This window comes from Rattus norvegicus, chromosome 5, assembly GCF_036323735.1.
Source record: "Rattus norvegicus strain BN/NHsdMcwi chromosome 5, GRCr8, whole genome shotgun sequence".
Classification (NCBI taxonomy): domain Eukaryota; kingdom Metazoa; phylum Chordata; class Mammalia; order Rodentia; family Muridae; genus Rattus; species Rattus norvegicus.
In genome coordinates, this window is record NC_086023.1 from 165,241,691 (window position 1) to 165,256,989 (window position 15,299).

General features: G+C 49.3%; 1 protein-coding gene across 2 annotated transcripts in view; it reads left to right on the top strand.

The window, feature by feature from the left end:
- Positions 1-3,328: 3,328 nt before the first annotated feature.
- Ctnnbip1 (catenin, beta-interacting protein 1) overlaps positions 3,329-15,299 on the top strand; it is a 48,976-nt gene continuing 37,005 nt past the window's right edge. The window contains exon 1 of one of the 2 annotated variants that reach the window (XM_006239436.5): positions 3,329-3,526. The gene's annotated coding sequence lies outside the window, so the exon portion shown is untranslated. The remainder of the gene's footprint in view (positions 3,527-15,299) is intronic. The other variant, NM_001173388.1, reaches the window with a different exon arrangement.

Below are 15,299 nucleotides of genomic sequence, written 5' to 3' on the forward strand. Positions count from 1 at the left end.
CAAAGTGACATAAGGTGGTATGCAGGTTGCTGGAAGAGAAAGCTCATCAAGAGGCTGAGGGGGTGGCCCAGTGGTTAGGAACACTGGCTGCTCTTCCAGAGGATCAGTTGTCAGCACCCACATGGCAGCTCCAGATGATCCAACACCCTCATACGTGAAGGCAAGAAGCCAATACATATGAAATAAAGATAACTAAATCATTAAAGGCAATAAAGAACTCACAAATTGTTCCTCAGCTTTAGGATCAGTAGAAGAAATTAACTCAAAAAAAAAAAAACAAAAAACAAAAAACAAAAACAAACCAAAAAACAACCAAACAAAAATAGAATAAGGTGGAAAAGAATAGTGGAAGACCGGAGTTGGGGATTTAGCTCGGTGGTAGAGCGCTTGCCTAGCAAGCACAAGGTCCTGGGTTCGGTCCCCAGCTCTGAAAAAGAGAACCAAAAAAACAAAAATAAAAAAAGAATAGTGAAGGGGTTGGGGATTTGGCTCAGTGGTAGAGCGCTTACCTAGGAAGCGCAAGGTCCTGGGTTCGGTCCCCAGCTTCAGAAAAAAGAAAAAAAAAGAAAAAAGAAAAAAAAAAAAGAATAGTGGAAGACACCAGACTTTGCCTTTTGACCTCCATACAGATGTACACATACAAACAACATGCACACATATAACTGCTGTGTAGCAGTTTCCTCTGGGATGAAGACATTCTGTTTTTGAAGGAAGCTCTTTTATACACAGGATGTTAAAGGGAAGTCAAAGCGACTGTACTTTTTTTTTTAAGATTTATTTATTATATGTAAGTTCAGACACACCAGAAGAGGGCATCGGATCTCATTACAGATGGTTATGAACCACCATGTGGTTGCTGGGAATTGAACTCAGGATCTCTAGGAAGAGCAATCAGCGCTTTTAACCACTGAGCCATCTCTCTAGCCTGCGACTATATTTTTTAAAGGAAGATAAAACATCCCATCCTACAGCTAAACTCATTAAGTTCAGGAGGTAGACAACTCAATGGCTTCAGGAAGTTCCTGAAATCGACCAGATTTACTAGACCCATCCCTTCCCAAGCATGGGTAGGCAATAAAGCCGGCTGAGCTGCTAAGAAGAGGCATGGACCAACTGAGCTGCAGGACAAAGACATTCTCCAACCTGTTGAGCTGCCTGCAGACTGTGCAGTGTGTTTCAGGTTTCTAGCTCATGTGAGCTGCCACTCATACTGGGGTAGGCTTTGGCGACACAGTAGTCTTTGAGTCGTTTCTGTTCCTTTAATTTCACCCATACTTCTGTAAGCTGCAGCCATAAAATTCATTGGTTTACCAGGTTGGATTTTGGTAGAGTTTTTGTCTGAGGTGAGTATATGCTTGTTCTCCCCAGGAATACTCAGACAACAACAATACATAGAAGTTTACTGTATTTTTAAGGTTTTGGCTTTTATCATTTAAATTTTATTTTTATTTATTTTTTTAAAGATTTATTCATTTATTATATGTACACTGTAGCTGTCTTCAGACACACCAGAAGAGGGCATCGGATCTCTTTACAGATGGTTGTGAGCCACCATGTGGTTGCTGGGAATTGAACTCAGGACCTCTGGAAGAGCAGTCGGCACTCTTAACTGCTGAGCCATCGCTCCAGCCCTTAAATTTTATTTTTAATATGGAATGCTTCACAGATCTGTGTGTCATCCTTGTTCGGGGCCCATTGCAAATCTCTGAATTGTTGCCAGGACAAGTACCATTTTTAGTTTTTAAATTTATTTATTCAATTAACTTATATGTGTGGATGCCTGTTGTTTGTATACCATGGGTAGGTGCCCAGGGACACTAGCAGAGAGTGTTGAAATCTCCAGAACTGGAATTTCAGTCACTTGCAGGCTACCAGATGTGGGTGCTTGGAATCAAACCCAAGTCCTAACCACTGACCCATCTTTTCCACATTTAATTTTATATTTTTAAAATAATATGCATATGTGTCTAGGAGTGCGGTTTTGTGCATGTGACTGCAGTGCTCATGGAGGGCAGAAGACGGCATCGGATCCCCTGGAGTTGAGTTAAGACGGTTTGTGAGCCATTTGAAGTGGAATACTAGGAATCAAGCTTGCGTCATCTGCAAGAGTAAGGAGTTACCTTAACTCCTGAGCCATCTCTTCATCCCGGACTTTATCCCCTCCCCTTAGGGAGAGGAATAAATGTACAGAAAAGCAGGGAATAAAGAGCAGACACTGGGGCTGGAGAGATGGCTCAATGGTTAAGAGCACTGACTGCTCTTTCAGAGGTCTAGAGTTCAGTTCCCAGCAACCACATGGTGGCTCACAACCATCTGTAATGGGATCTGATGCCCTCTTCTGGTGTGTCTGAAGACAGCAATAGTGTACTCATACACATAAAATAAATAAATCTTAAGAAAAAGAATAGAGCAGACACTGAAAGGTGGGGAAGAGGTAATTGAACTGGGAGTCAGGACTCTGTCACAGTAAGCTAAAACCCTAGAAACCAGGGATTGGAGAGAGAAATGACTCAGCTAACAGCTTTTGCTGCTTTTGTACAGGACCGGAGTTCAGTTCCCAGTTCCACATTGTTGCTCACAACCGTCTGGAATTCGTTTCAGGGAACCCAATGCCAAGGCGTCAGACATACATGTGGTACACATACATGCATGTCGGCACACACATAATAAATATTTCAAAAATATATTAGAAATGAGACCACACCTACACATTCATATCTCTTTAAAAGGATGTCAAATACTAAAAGCAATTCGTATTTTGTCAAAAATGAACAATTTTCCCCTTTCAACCTCTCCAGATACAGCAAGACTGACTGTAGAAACATTTTAATCCCAGAGGCCCTGGCAGAGGGGTTTCACAGCAGCCCGGCTAGGCCCCAAATTCAAGAGCAGACCTAACCGGTCCACGATACCACGCCCACGCCTCTAAATAGTCTGCAACGTCTTCCATTTCAGATTCTTTCCCAGGTTCTGGGTCAAGTGGCCTCAGTGAAGAGTCTACCCTTTATGACCCCTCACTCCCGCCTTGCCTGCTCCGCCCCTGGGTTCTCAGCCCAGACTGAGCCCCTGTCCACCCACCGCGAGACCCCGCCCACCAGCCGCTGGTCCCGCCCTCAACTCGAGATGGCCAATGAGTTATCCTTCTCGTGGTGAGGCTCAGGGCTCCGCCCTCCAGCAAGCAGCCCGCCCCAAAGGTGTGTTAACCAATGCCTGTTCCCCTCCCACCCTGGGGGCTCCACCCCTTCAGGACCCGCCCCTCAAGTGTACCTCCCCTGGGGCGTGGCCGGCGCCGCGCCTCCGCCGCGCGCGCGGAGTCCGAAGCCGCCCCCTCTGTCGGTCCCTCCTCCGGCAGCCTGGCGCCTCCCTCCCTCCCGGCCGCGGTGACTCACGGAGAGGCGGAGGCTGAGGCGGCCGCTCCTGGTGCTGCTGCCGCCGCCGCGGCTGCTTCTCCGGCTGAGCGCGCCCCGGAACAGGCCGCCGCGCTCCGGACCCGCAGCCCCCGGCGCCGCGCGTTCGGGCGGCCCAGGTAAGCGCGAGGCCGGGCCGCGACCGCAGCACGGGGCCGGCGCGGCGCCGGGACGTGGGGGAGCCGCCGGCCCTTTGTCTCCCGGGGAGGGGCCGCGGAAGGCACCTTCGACCCCGCCGAGACCCACCGGGCCGGCCCCGCTGGCGCGGCGCCCTGGGCCTGGACCGGTCGTCCCCACCACACCCGGCGCTGCTACCTCCCGCCGCAGACCACCCTGCTGCCTTCCTCCCTTTCTCTTGGGGGTCTCCTCCACAGGTGTCCCAATTGCTCTCCCCTCTGGGCCCGCGTGCTTGTCATCGTCTGTCCACCCTCCTGGTCCCATTGCCTTGTCTCTTCCTCACCTTACCGCACCTCTTTCCCATCATCCTGACTCTCCATGTTTCCCTTACTAGATGTTGCCAAGGTCTGTCTGTCTGCCCAGCTGCCCTTCCTCCCTCTCTAGTTTGAATGCACCGTCCGCTCCACCAATTCCACCTCTCCCTGGTGTTTTTGGAAGGTACATGTGAGAGACACACGTCTCACCTTCGCAGGGCACTTGGGAACGTGAGCCTGCACATGAACCCCTTGGACCTCCAAACTGCATTTATCCCCTGCTTTTTGGTACCCCTACGTCAAGGTTGCACTTCTCTTTTTCATGTGTCTAGAGCTCTGGACACTCGACCTCATGCTGAGGCCCTGCAGCCTATGCCTGCTTCTGTGTATGGAACTTGTCTGAGGAGTAACTCTGTCGGCTAGCTGTGGGAAGGCCCAAGGGGAACAGGAGTTTTATGAATAATGAGCCGTGCGGCTTGCAGCACTTCCTATCCGAGGATCTAACTATACCCTAGCTGTTAATTACTGTGTCTCCTGTCACTTACAGATCCTAAGGAAGTGTGCCTAGATAGCTGCTGGGTAAATTGAGGCACAGAGTGTGTTGGTATGAGATCTGGAGGCAAGTCTGATTTTCTTGAGGTTTACTTCTCAAGTGGCTTCTGGCTTCCCGTCTTTTGGCTCCCTCTTACAACCACTAGGCTCTTGCTCTTGGCTAGAAACCCTGTGATAACTGATCTCTTCAGCCATGAAGGTGTCCGGAGACGCCAGCCCTTCCTTGGATTCAAAGCAGGACTTTGAATCACAAATGGAGGAGCCAACTGCTAAGTGCCAGTCTGTCATTCATGGCTTCCTGGTAGAGCCAGAGGGGTCCATGTGGACAGAAGTCACTTCTGTCAGATGGAGAAGCCATTCGTGCCTTCCGTGCTCCGGGGCTCACGCAGTCCTTGTCCTCTGGGAGGCAGAAATCCAAGAAGGAGAGAGCACAGATAATACATGAGTAAAGAAATAAGTGGCTGAAACCATTGGGTCCGGAACTCCAACAATCTATAACCTGGATGTGGTGGCTCAGCTTTTGGGAGGTGGAGCAAGAGGGACGGAGTAAGAGGTCATCCTGGGCTACGTGAGACCCTCTCAAAAGGGGGAAAGAAAGGAAGAGTCTGTAAGTGAGAAGAATAGATTGTGAAGGGTGTGATGCATTATCCGAAAGAGTTAGAGGCCATTAGAGTGAACTGAACAGAACGATATTAACATCGTCTAAGTTTTAAAAGATTGCCCTGAGCAGGAAGGTGGTGGCCCATGCACATGGGAGGCAGAGGCAGGCAGATCTCTGTGAGTTTGAGGCCAGCCTGGTCTACAGAACAAGTTCTAGGATAGCCTGGGCTACATAGAGAAACCCTGTCTCAAAAAAATTAAATAAATAAATAAATAAATAAATAAACAAACAAATAATAAATAAATGAATGGTTGTTCTGTCAGCCATGAAGAGACAGGGTTGTGGGACGGGGTTGGAGGTGGAGGCAAAGGTACTTGTTGACTGCCGAGATTGCCTAACTAGAGATGGTGGTGAGTTTGGATCTGGGCAATGGTAATAGAAAGAAGGAAGTCTGTCCCCACTACTGGGCACAGGGAACTGGGAAGCAAAACTCCAAGGAACAGCCCCTGAAAGTCCCCTGTAGCGAGCGTCTCCATCTGACTTCGCTCAGGTTGAGCTCAGCAAGCCTTCTTCAGGATCTGTTGTGAATCAGGCACTGTGTCAGACTCAGACACTGACGAGATAAGACTCCTGGCTTTGAGTTTGCAGTCTGGTGGACCTCATGGCTCGACTCGAAACGGTCTCCGAGTTACAGCAGTGTACTCCCAGAAGAGGCCACCCTCTCTGACGGAGGAGAACTTGTGTGTGGGTTTGTAGATCAGTTAGAGGTGGAGGAGAGAGAACGCACTGGGCTCTGTTCCCAAATCTGTCTGCATCATTGAAATGGAAGCATTAGTGCCTTGCCTCTGTTGTGAGTTGTTGCACAAGGAAGCTGAAGGGGCTAAGAATGTAGCACCAGTATAGAAAATGTGTGAGGCTCTGGGTTCGGTGCCTAGGACCTGCAAAATAGGAAATTGGGACACATATTCTCATATACTTAATCCCAGCATTTGGGAGGCAGAGACAAGCAGATTTCTTTGAGTTCAGAACCAGCCTGGTCTACATATCGAGTCCAGACCAGTCAGGAGCTACATAGACTCAGTTATAAAAAAACAAATACATTTTTAAAAATGTAAAATTAAAAAAGGGTGAGGGGAGGAAAAAAAGGTAAAGAAGGCAGTTAGGATGCTTGATTACAGGCTAGAGAACACCTGCGTGGGCCATGAACTTGAGCTGTTAAATAGAATTAAACTCAGTTCTCTGCTGCTCTAATTCTGTGCTGTCAGAGGGGCCTTTGGAGGTCACTTATATGGACAGTGAGGACCTAGGGCTGGCTAACTCCTTTGAAGTCTCCTAGCAGGTTGTTCCTTTACTTTAGTGCCTGTCATGATCTCTGTGTCAACTCTGTGTATATGCGTGTATCTGAGCTGTCTGAGGCCATGGTCTCCACTGGAGTCATCTCATTTCTGTCTTTCACAGTGTTGGAGGTCAGTGACCTGCGCACAGTGTAAAGGTTGGCCGGCCGGCAATCCTACCTCTGCCCATGTCTTTTCCGTCAGACTATGCCTCCTTGTAGACCCCTTTCTTACAGTGATCTGGCGGAAACCCAGCAGGTTGCCAGTAACTGTGCTCACAGTATGGGGCAGCTCTTCTTAGATGGGGCTGTCCTCTGTCCAGCCCTGCCCCCAGAGAACAGCTGCCGAGCGTGCTGACCGGGTAGTTATTTAACACTCAGCAAATATGAAGTGTTGCTCTTAATTAGAGCACGGACTTCATCCCAAACTCTGGGCTTGGATCTTGGTTCTGCTGTCATGGACTGCGTAAGCTTCAGAGAGTCCTTAGCCTGTCCGAGGCTAAGCTTTCCCATTTGTAAAACGGCGATACTTCCTCCCGGAGTCGTTGAATGGATTAGATTAAGTAATACCTATTCAGTGCTCTGAGCAGCGCCTTGCACTTAGTGTGTGCTTCATTGGACAGACGGCTAGCTGTTACCTCGATTTTTAAAAGGGTTGGGAAAATGGCTAAGGGGCTAACGTGTTTGCCAGGCAAGGACAAGGCCTGGAGTTCAGAGCCCAGAACCCAGATACACGCTGGGTGGGTGTGCTGGCTGCTAGTAATTCCAGACTCAGAAGGCGGACAGGAGACCCCTAGTGTGGGCTGGCCAGCAAGAGCCATAAGGAGGCTCTGAGTTTGACTGAGAGACCTGCCTCAGTGAAGGAGGTAGAAGAACAATCAGAGAGTTTGAGACATTAACTTTGGGCTACCTGTGCATGTGTGTACACATGTGACCCTTCGCACATGCAAAGCATGCACCTATATGCACACCACATACGTGAAAAGGAAAATAGAAAGGGTGGAGAGAGACCGAGGCAGGCAGTGTGTATGTACAGTGTTCAAGAGTCGGTTCTCTTCTTCTTTTTTTTTTTTTTTTTTTTGGTTCTTTTTTTTTCGGAGCTGGGGACCGAACCCAGGGCCTTGCGCTTCCTAGGTAAGTGCTCTACCACTGAGCCAAATCCCCAACCCCGGTTCTCTTCTTCTTTTATGTGGGTTCTGGGATTGAACTCAGGTCAGCAGGCTAGCCAGGCCAGTGCTTTACCCAGTGAGCTACCTCATCGGCCCAATTATTTCCTTGTTCTTCTTTATCTACCCATCCCTTCTTTCCTGTCAGAAGTTAAGCTCTTTGAGAGCGGAGAGCTTTGTCCTTGTCTCTTACTGTAGTTCAACTCAGATACTCAATAAATAGTTGTTTAATTGAGCCTGGGCACGATGACACACACCCTTACTCCCAGGGCTTGGGAAGCGAAGTCAAGAGGATCTCTGAATTTGAGCCTGGTCTACACAGTGAGTTCCAGACAAACCAGGGCCACATAATTGAGACCCTGTCTCAAAAAAAAAAAAAATTAACTGATACCAGACACCAGTCATTATTGTGTTACAGATGTAACCAAGATTCATTATCTAATGGAGTTTAGTTTAGTTTAGTTTTGTTTTGTTTTGTTTTGTTTTGTTTTGTTTTTGGTTCTTTTTTTCGGAGCTGGGGACCGAACCCAGGGCCTTGCGCTTCCTAGGCAAGGACTCTACCACTGAGCTAAATCCCCAACCCGGAGTTTAGTTTTAAGTTTTATTTCTTTATTCGTTCTGTTGGATACCAAGGTTTCGACCTCAGATATGCAAGGTACAAGTACTACTTAACTACTGCCCAGCCCCAGTTATTTCTTTCTTAACATCCTTAGGATCCCTGAAGTCCAGGGTTCTATATCTAGGAGAATAAAACTAAATTAAAAGTAAAGTAACGAACAGATGAATGTAGGGTGTTGAGGGAATGGACCTGACTGAGGCAGGATGAGGGTGGGTGTCCAGCTCGTTCTGAGAGGTGACTTTTGAATGGTGATGTTGAGAGTCAAAAGGGCAGCTCCGTAGGCAGCAAGTAATGGGGGCTGGGGTGTGGTGAGCAGGGTCAGGCCTGGATCTGCAGCCATAGCAGGGAGTTAGGTTTTTTCTTGGATTCTGGGAACCTTTTCCTGGAGCCTTCAGAAGAATGCCTTCCAGGAGAAGGATCAGGAAGCCAGGAAGAAGTCAGCCCGAGTGGGAGCTTCTAGTTCTGGGCAGGGCAGCAGGGTCTGACTGCAGAGCACTTAGATAATCCACGAGTCAATGGGTAGGTTGAGCAAGACCTGCAGACTTAACTGAAATGTTTTCCTCCTGGAGTCTGTAAATCAGCACCCACTGTCTAGTGCTAAGACGCTGGGTGAGCATGGCCAGCCCTTAGCTCCTTGCTCTCTAGCAAGGGGGTGTCTCATAGACTGTTTCAAGCTATGTAAGTTAGTCCTCCCTCCCACCCCCTTCCCTCTGTCCCCTTTCCTCCTCCTCCTCTTCCTTACCATTATTATTATTATTATTATTATTATTATTATTATTATTATTATTATTATTATTTATTGTTGCTATTATTATTTTGCAGTACTGGTGTCTAACCCAGGGTCTTGCACATTTGAGGCAAGTGCTTTAGCCTTGAGCTGCACTCCTAGCCCAGAGCTTCTGATATATCATGGTCAAATAGGTAGTTTTCCTGATTTCTCTTCCCTTCTAGACTCCTTCCAAGTGTCAGCAGGCCTGCTTTGGAGAGGCAGGCACATTGTCACCTCTGAGCACCTGCTGTCTGGTCACCTGATAAGAACACAGTGATGTCTAGAAAGGACAGATATCCTTTGTCCTGCATGGAGCAGAATTGGAAACTTAGCAGAGAAGTGTGGGCAGAGGCACAGCTCACCAGAAACCAGAGTGGCCTTGGCCTGATGCAGCGGCCAGCTCCATCCTCCTCAGGCACCGTTGTCCATTATGGTGCATGACACCCCATGCCCACCAACCCAGAGAGACCAAAGGAGTTAGCAGGGATCAAACTGGTCTCTTTTTACAGGTCTCACTGAGAGTCCTGAGGCATTTCCCTGACAGAGTCTAAAACAACAATCAGTTGCATGTCATCCGTGCTCCCCCAGGAACTAAGCTTAGGTGGCGCAGCCTCTAGCTCAGGCTGCAGGGTTTTTTGTTTTTTTGTTTTTTGGTTCTTTTTTTTCCGGAGCTGGGGACCGAACCCAGGGCCTTGCGCTTCCTAGGCAAGCGCTCTACCACTGAGCTAAATCCCCAACCCCGGCTGCAGGGTTTCTTACTGTGAGAATGGCCTGTGCTCATTAGAGAGTGAGAAAGTGGCCAGCTATGACAGTCTGTGTTCAGTGTCTCTTCTGACCTTCATCCTAGTTCAGAGAGAAGGCTATCTTGTGGTTGGCATAACTGGACTAAAATGTTGTCCTCCTTTTGAAGTTTGCGAAGGATTGAGGGGTCATGAATGAATCTTTTTGGTTTGGTTTGGTTTGGTTTGGTTTGGTTTGGTTTTTCAAGATAGAGTTTTTCTGTGTAGTCCCGGCTGTCCTGGAACTTGCTCTGGGTACTAGGCTGGCTTCAAACTCAAGAGATCGGCCTGCCTCTGCCTCCCAAGTGCTGTGCTGGGATTAAAGGTGTGTGCCACCACCAGCAGGCAGGCCTGTTCTCTATAGTTGTGTCCTGTGTGAGCTTCTGTAAGCAGGTGTGTAAACTGTATGTCATCCGTGGTGGGTGGGTCACATGTGGAGCTGAGGGACTTGATTCCCGATCTTGCTCTGATGTCGTTTGTCATTCAGGCCAAGACAAGAGACCGAGAAGTAGTTGTCTCCCATGTGTCCTCCTAGTGAGTCATTAATTCAGTTAGTGAAGAGTTGGGAACTCAGTAAAGGTCAGCAGTGCAGGGCTTATCTAGCTCGTGGGCACCAGGACAGCTGTGGTAGGGAGAGCAAAAATATCCCCAAGAGACCGCCTGTCTTGATGGAGTCATGTGAGTCAAAGCTGTGTCCATGTCCATGAGAGTGTCAAACTCTCAGGAACAGACTCCGGATAGCGTTTTCAGATGTACACAGCAGCCCTGGTGGCACATCACTGGCAAGAAGAGCAAGGGAAGAGTTAACAGCCTAGAGCCTTTCTGTGTCCCAGCGACAGATGCTACACTTAGCATGGGCTTTGCTGGCCACAAGAAGTACATTGGAAGCCAGGGTTAGGAAGCACTTATTCCCGTAGTGAGTATCCTGGTGCGTTCCTGTGACCCCAGCACTCAGGAGGCAAAGTCAGGAGGATCAGGGGTTTAAGGCCAGTCTTAGCTACCTAGCCAGTTACCAGCCAACCTGCATTCCATGGCACTGTCAGGAAGGAAGGAACCTGCTTCCCTTTAGAGAGTTACTTGGTCTCTCCTTTGAGGCGTCATCTCCCTGAAGGTCTTTTTCCATCAACCTGCTACCTTTTTGGTTTTTTTGTTTGCTTGTTTTTGTTTTTTGATGTGTTGTTTTGAGGCAGAGTTTTGTTTTGTTTCGTTTTTGAGGCAGTCTCATTATGTAGCTCTGGCTGGCTTGGAACTCACTGTGAGGGCTAGAATGGCCTCAAACTCAGAAATCCACTTACCTCTGCCTTTCAACTGCTGAGATTAAACATGTGTGTCACCATGCCCAGCCACCGGTGTCTTTAACAATTGCCCTGCCTTGACTCTCCGGGATTGCCAACTTCAGAAACAGGCCCACACTGGTGGGTGGGCTGTGGGGCTCTCTGCTGTGCCCACAGAGGTCCTCAGGCAGCTCATGCATGGGTACTCCCGCTGCAGGTCAATATGTGCAGAATTGGGTGGGGGCCAGATTCTTCCTCCCCAAATCTGTCCAGCGCTAGGCCTGTCCATCTCCTCAGAGACCAAGGTCAGGGAGGCCCAACAGGTTGTGGGAAAGCACACAGTGTTCCTTCTTCCCCGGCAGGGTCGGGAGAGCAAAAGGCTAGCAGAGGCGACATCCCACATGTGGAGGGAGAGGAAGATGGAAGGGCATTGTGGCAAAGCCGTTCATGTCACTGTGTGATGCTCATACACACAGTATGCTTAATGGACATAGCCCGGTCCTCCAGACTACAGTTGGGGCAGAGGGTGGCACAGCGAGGATGCCAGGTCACTCAGTGCAGCAGCACTTCTTCAAGTGAGGTTGGAGCCTGCCGTGATGCTGTTGCAGCCTGGAGACCGTGACCCACTTCTGCCTCCTCTCCTGTGTGGGGAGCTGGGCAGGAGGCTTTGAGACGGGCTCCAATTAGGCTTTTCTCAGACCTGCATGTCACCCAAGTGTCCAACCACACATTTCCTGCCGCTGGAATCCCATGATCTTCGTCCCTGGACTGAACAAGCAAATGAGCTTACCGCCTGTTGTTCTGCAACCTTGGGCTCCGCCAGCAGGGTTTCCTGTGGAGATCAGGGTCCCTCGTGGATCAAACACCTCTCTCACTGTGGGGTCCCACCCCTGTTCCAAATCAGGAGGCTAATAGTGGACCCGTTTCCAAGGCGATAGTTTAGCCCTGCCCATACCTAGGTCTCATGTCTGCTGCTCTAAACAGGCCAGCTTCCCAGAGACCCATCTGGGCTCCTGGTGTAGGGCTGTGATGAAGTAAGAGTGGCTTCTAGTTTCTACCAGATGACAAACATTTCAGTGCTCTTTCAAGTGTTACGTGTCTGGTGTGTGTTTGTGGGGCTGCTGATGTAAACACACGAAGGTCATTTGTTGAGTGTCTGGTGTATGTATATGGGACCGCTGATGTAGACACGTGAAGGTGTGAGTACTGCGGGGATCATTTGAGATTTACAGCTGATGAGGTCTAATAAATATGTCCCTGATTGATGCCATTTTGTTTAGGAAGGCAGCCATTAAAGGTGGGAACAGCAAAGGTCAGCTGAGGCGAGGCCGTGAGAACCCTTCCCTAACTGCTTCCCCGACTTCTAGACTGCAGAAGAGGAACCCCCTCATCCTGTCTGTCAATGCTGATGACTGCTTCAGAACATGGCCTTTCTCTGACTAGACACTGGGGTTGCAGGAAGATGGGGTGCTGGTGAGTTTTAGGAGGGCACTGTGAGGGTTTCAGGCAAGCAGCTGACTAAGGTATCCCCCACCCCATTCTGCTTCCTTCTCAGAGTAGCCCTGCCCGAGCTTTTGACAGGTCTTGATGGGGTGTGGACAGCTAATGTGAGCTGCATTCCTTCCCCCTGTCACCTGAGAGCCCTCAGGCTGTGCACTCCCCCCCCCCACTTTGGGTAATAACCATTCAAGGTTACTCCTTGACTTTGAGGCGTCAGGACAGTGGTGGAGAATGTCAGACAACACTGCCCTGGACCTGTGGGCCAGGTGTAAGCCTGGTGCCCAGAAAGGCCAGAATAGGGCATTGGGTCCTCTAGAACTGGAGAAAACGATGGCTTTGAGCTGCTTTCTGGATGCTGGGAACCTACAGGAGCAACCAGTGCTCTGAACTGCTGAGCCGTCCCTCAGGAGGGCAGGTCCTGTAGGCTTTCTGCAGACACAGGCTTCTAAAGGCTTAGGCTTTTATTGTGAAAAGTGACAGTCTTTGGTGAGTCATTTTATTTAAAACCAGGAATATTTGCCAGCAGGACACTCACACACTAGTTTTGCCAGGAACTTCCGTCCCTATCTGAGGCTTGGTGGCTTGGGGAATGAAGGATGTCGTTACATGTGGGTGGTATGGATTTAGCTCCTGGGTTGCATTACCAGGGTGTATGCCTCATTCTGAGTATATATGCCTACACTTGTTGGCAGTGGGTACAGTTCCTCGGAAACATCGTACCAGTCCCCATAGCTTCCAGTCTTGTGTCTGACCACTTTCCTGAACTTGGTTTTCTTTGGAATCCCTGGCTGTAAACCCACTACACAGTCATTCCCACTCTAGCATGAGCTAGCGCACGCACTGCCTGATCTTCCCTCACCCGAGGCACAGCTCACACTGCTCCTGCCTTCAGAATGGGCACGGCGTCCTCTTGGTACCATTTCCCCAGTGAGTGGACCAAACACCTGCAGGTCCTGAGGTCATCTGTGTTGTCAGGCAGCTGGGAGGAAGGAAGGAAGTCCGAAGCAGCTCTCGAAGGGGAGGGCTCCTCCTTCCTTGGAGTCTATCCTGTTCTGAAGTAGCTGGAGACAGAGGGAAGGGAAGGTTGCTGGTTGTGACACAGCAGAAGCTGTTACCCAGAGGCCTTCTGCAGGTACACTATGCACTGTAATTTAAAGGATACCCACATTTTGCACAAATTTCCACACTCCCGTGTGCTGAGGTTAGAGTGGAAAGAGCCAGTGACTTACAGCTTTCTTCAGAGTGGTCACTAGGAGCTCAGCCCAGGAGGCCTCTCCTGAAGTTCTAAGCTCGGTATAACAATCCAGAATTATGATCCCAAATCTGGGCGAAAAATGGGATCGTTCACAGCCTGAGCCTACTGCCCCTGAGGACATGAATGAGATTAATGAGCCCTCAGACTGTAGGCCATCCTATTGGTTTACTGATCTAGTCCTCCACGGTAGAAGGCTTCAGGCTCCCTAGCTTTAAGGAGGTGGCTTGGGGGCTACAGCAGAAGACCTGTGGAGAGAGATGACTCGATTGTTTGTGTGTTTGTTTATTTACTTACTTACTTTTATTATTTATGAATGTAATTGTATGTCTGTGCACTATGCACATGCCTGGTGCTCACAGAGGCCAGAAGAGGGCGTCAGATCTCCTAAATTGGAGTTAGAGATTGATGTGAGCTGCCGTGTGAGTTCTGGGAATTGAACCCAGATCTTTTGGAAGATCAGCCAGTACACTGAACCGCTGAGCCAGGAAGATGATTCCTGAGGCAGCAGGCTGTTCTGGGTTAGTCTGGGAGGCCCTGCCAGGCCTGCTTTTGAGACAGGTGAAGGGCACTGAGATCTGTGGCTCAGTGAAGAGGCCATATGCAGTTCATGAGGAATCTAATGGGATGGCCTTGCCCTGACGAGTATATGCCACGGTCTCAGCTCCTTCCCTATTATAAAAACACCTTTATATTACTCAGCTTAATTAGAATTGCAAACTCTGGTCAGAAGGAGTCCATACATCTGTGGAGTGGAGTCTATGGCGCTCCCATGGGCTCACATTTCCACTCAGGCCTCCTCTCGGGGAGGAGACCCAGGCTCTGTGAACTTCTGGCTAGGCTTCTTCCTTAAGATTAGTTGGCATGAAACTGGCCCTTCCAGCCTAAAACAAGAAAGTAAAACAGCAGTTTTCTTCAGGGAGTGGGGACCTAGGGCAGCTGTGGGGTTAGTAGGTCACAGAAGAAAGGGGGCCTTACGCTGTCCACTCTTGGGGCAGAGTCTTTCTTCTATGTCCTTGCTTACGATGCTTCTGCCAGGACCCAGCCCTGGTAGAAGACCTTCTGGGTTGGGACTCCAGAGGTGCTTGTCCTCTCTCAAGAGCTGAGGAACTCACGTATAAATAGACCAAGTCTCCAGACTCTGCATTAACCACTCCTCTGGGATTTGACAGAGGCTGATGGTCCTGGGACACATTAGACTAGAGGAAGATCCAAAGCCGGATCCTGTAGGCGAGTTGGTTCCTGACTTAAGGGCTTAGACCATGACTTGGCCAGGTTTCAGTGTGACAGCTGTTCTCTGGGGAGGGATAAAAAGGAACTATGTCTTTTTACCCTTCTTCACTGTCTGCTCCTGCGCAGAAATGAAACCTCTCTGGTCCTTGGTCAGAACTATGGAGCCTAAGAACACAGATGCTTCCTCAGATCAACACCCTCTTGCTGTGTGTTCTATCCCCTGCTGACACACCAAGGCTACTCCTTGCTGTGAACAGTGGCATATACTCTCTTGAGGCTGCAAAAGACAGCACACCCAAGGGGACAGACAATTCAACCAGTTGGACCAACCAGAATTAAGCAGATATCCGATTATAGAACTATAAATATGCACACATATGCGC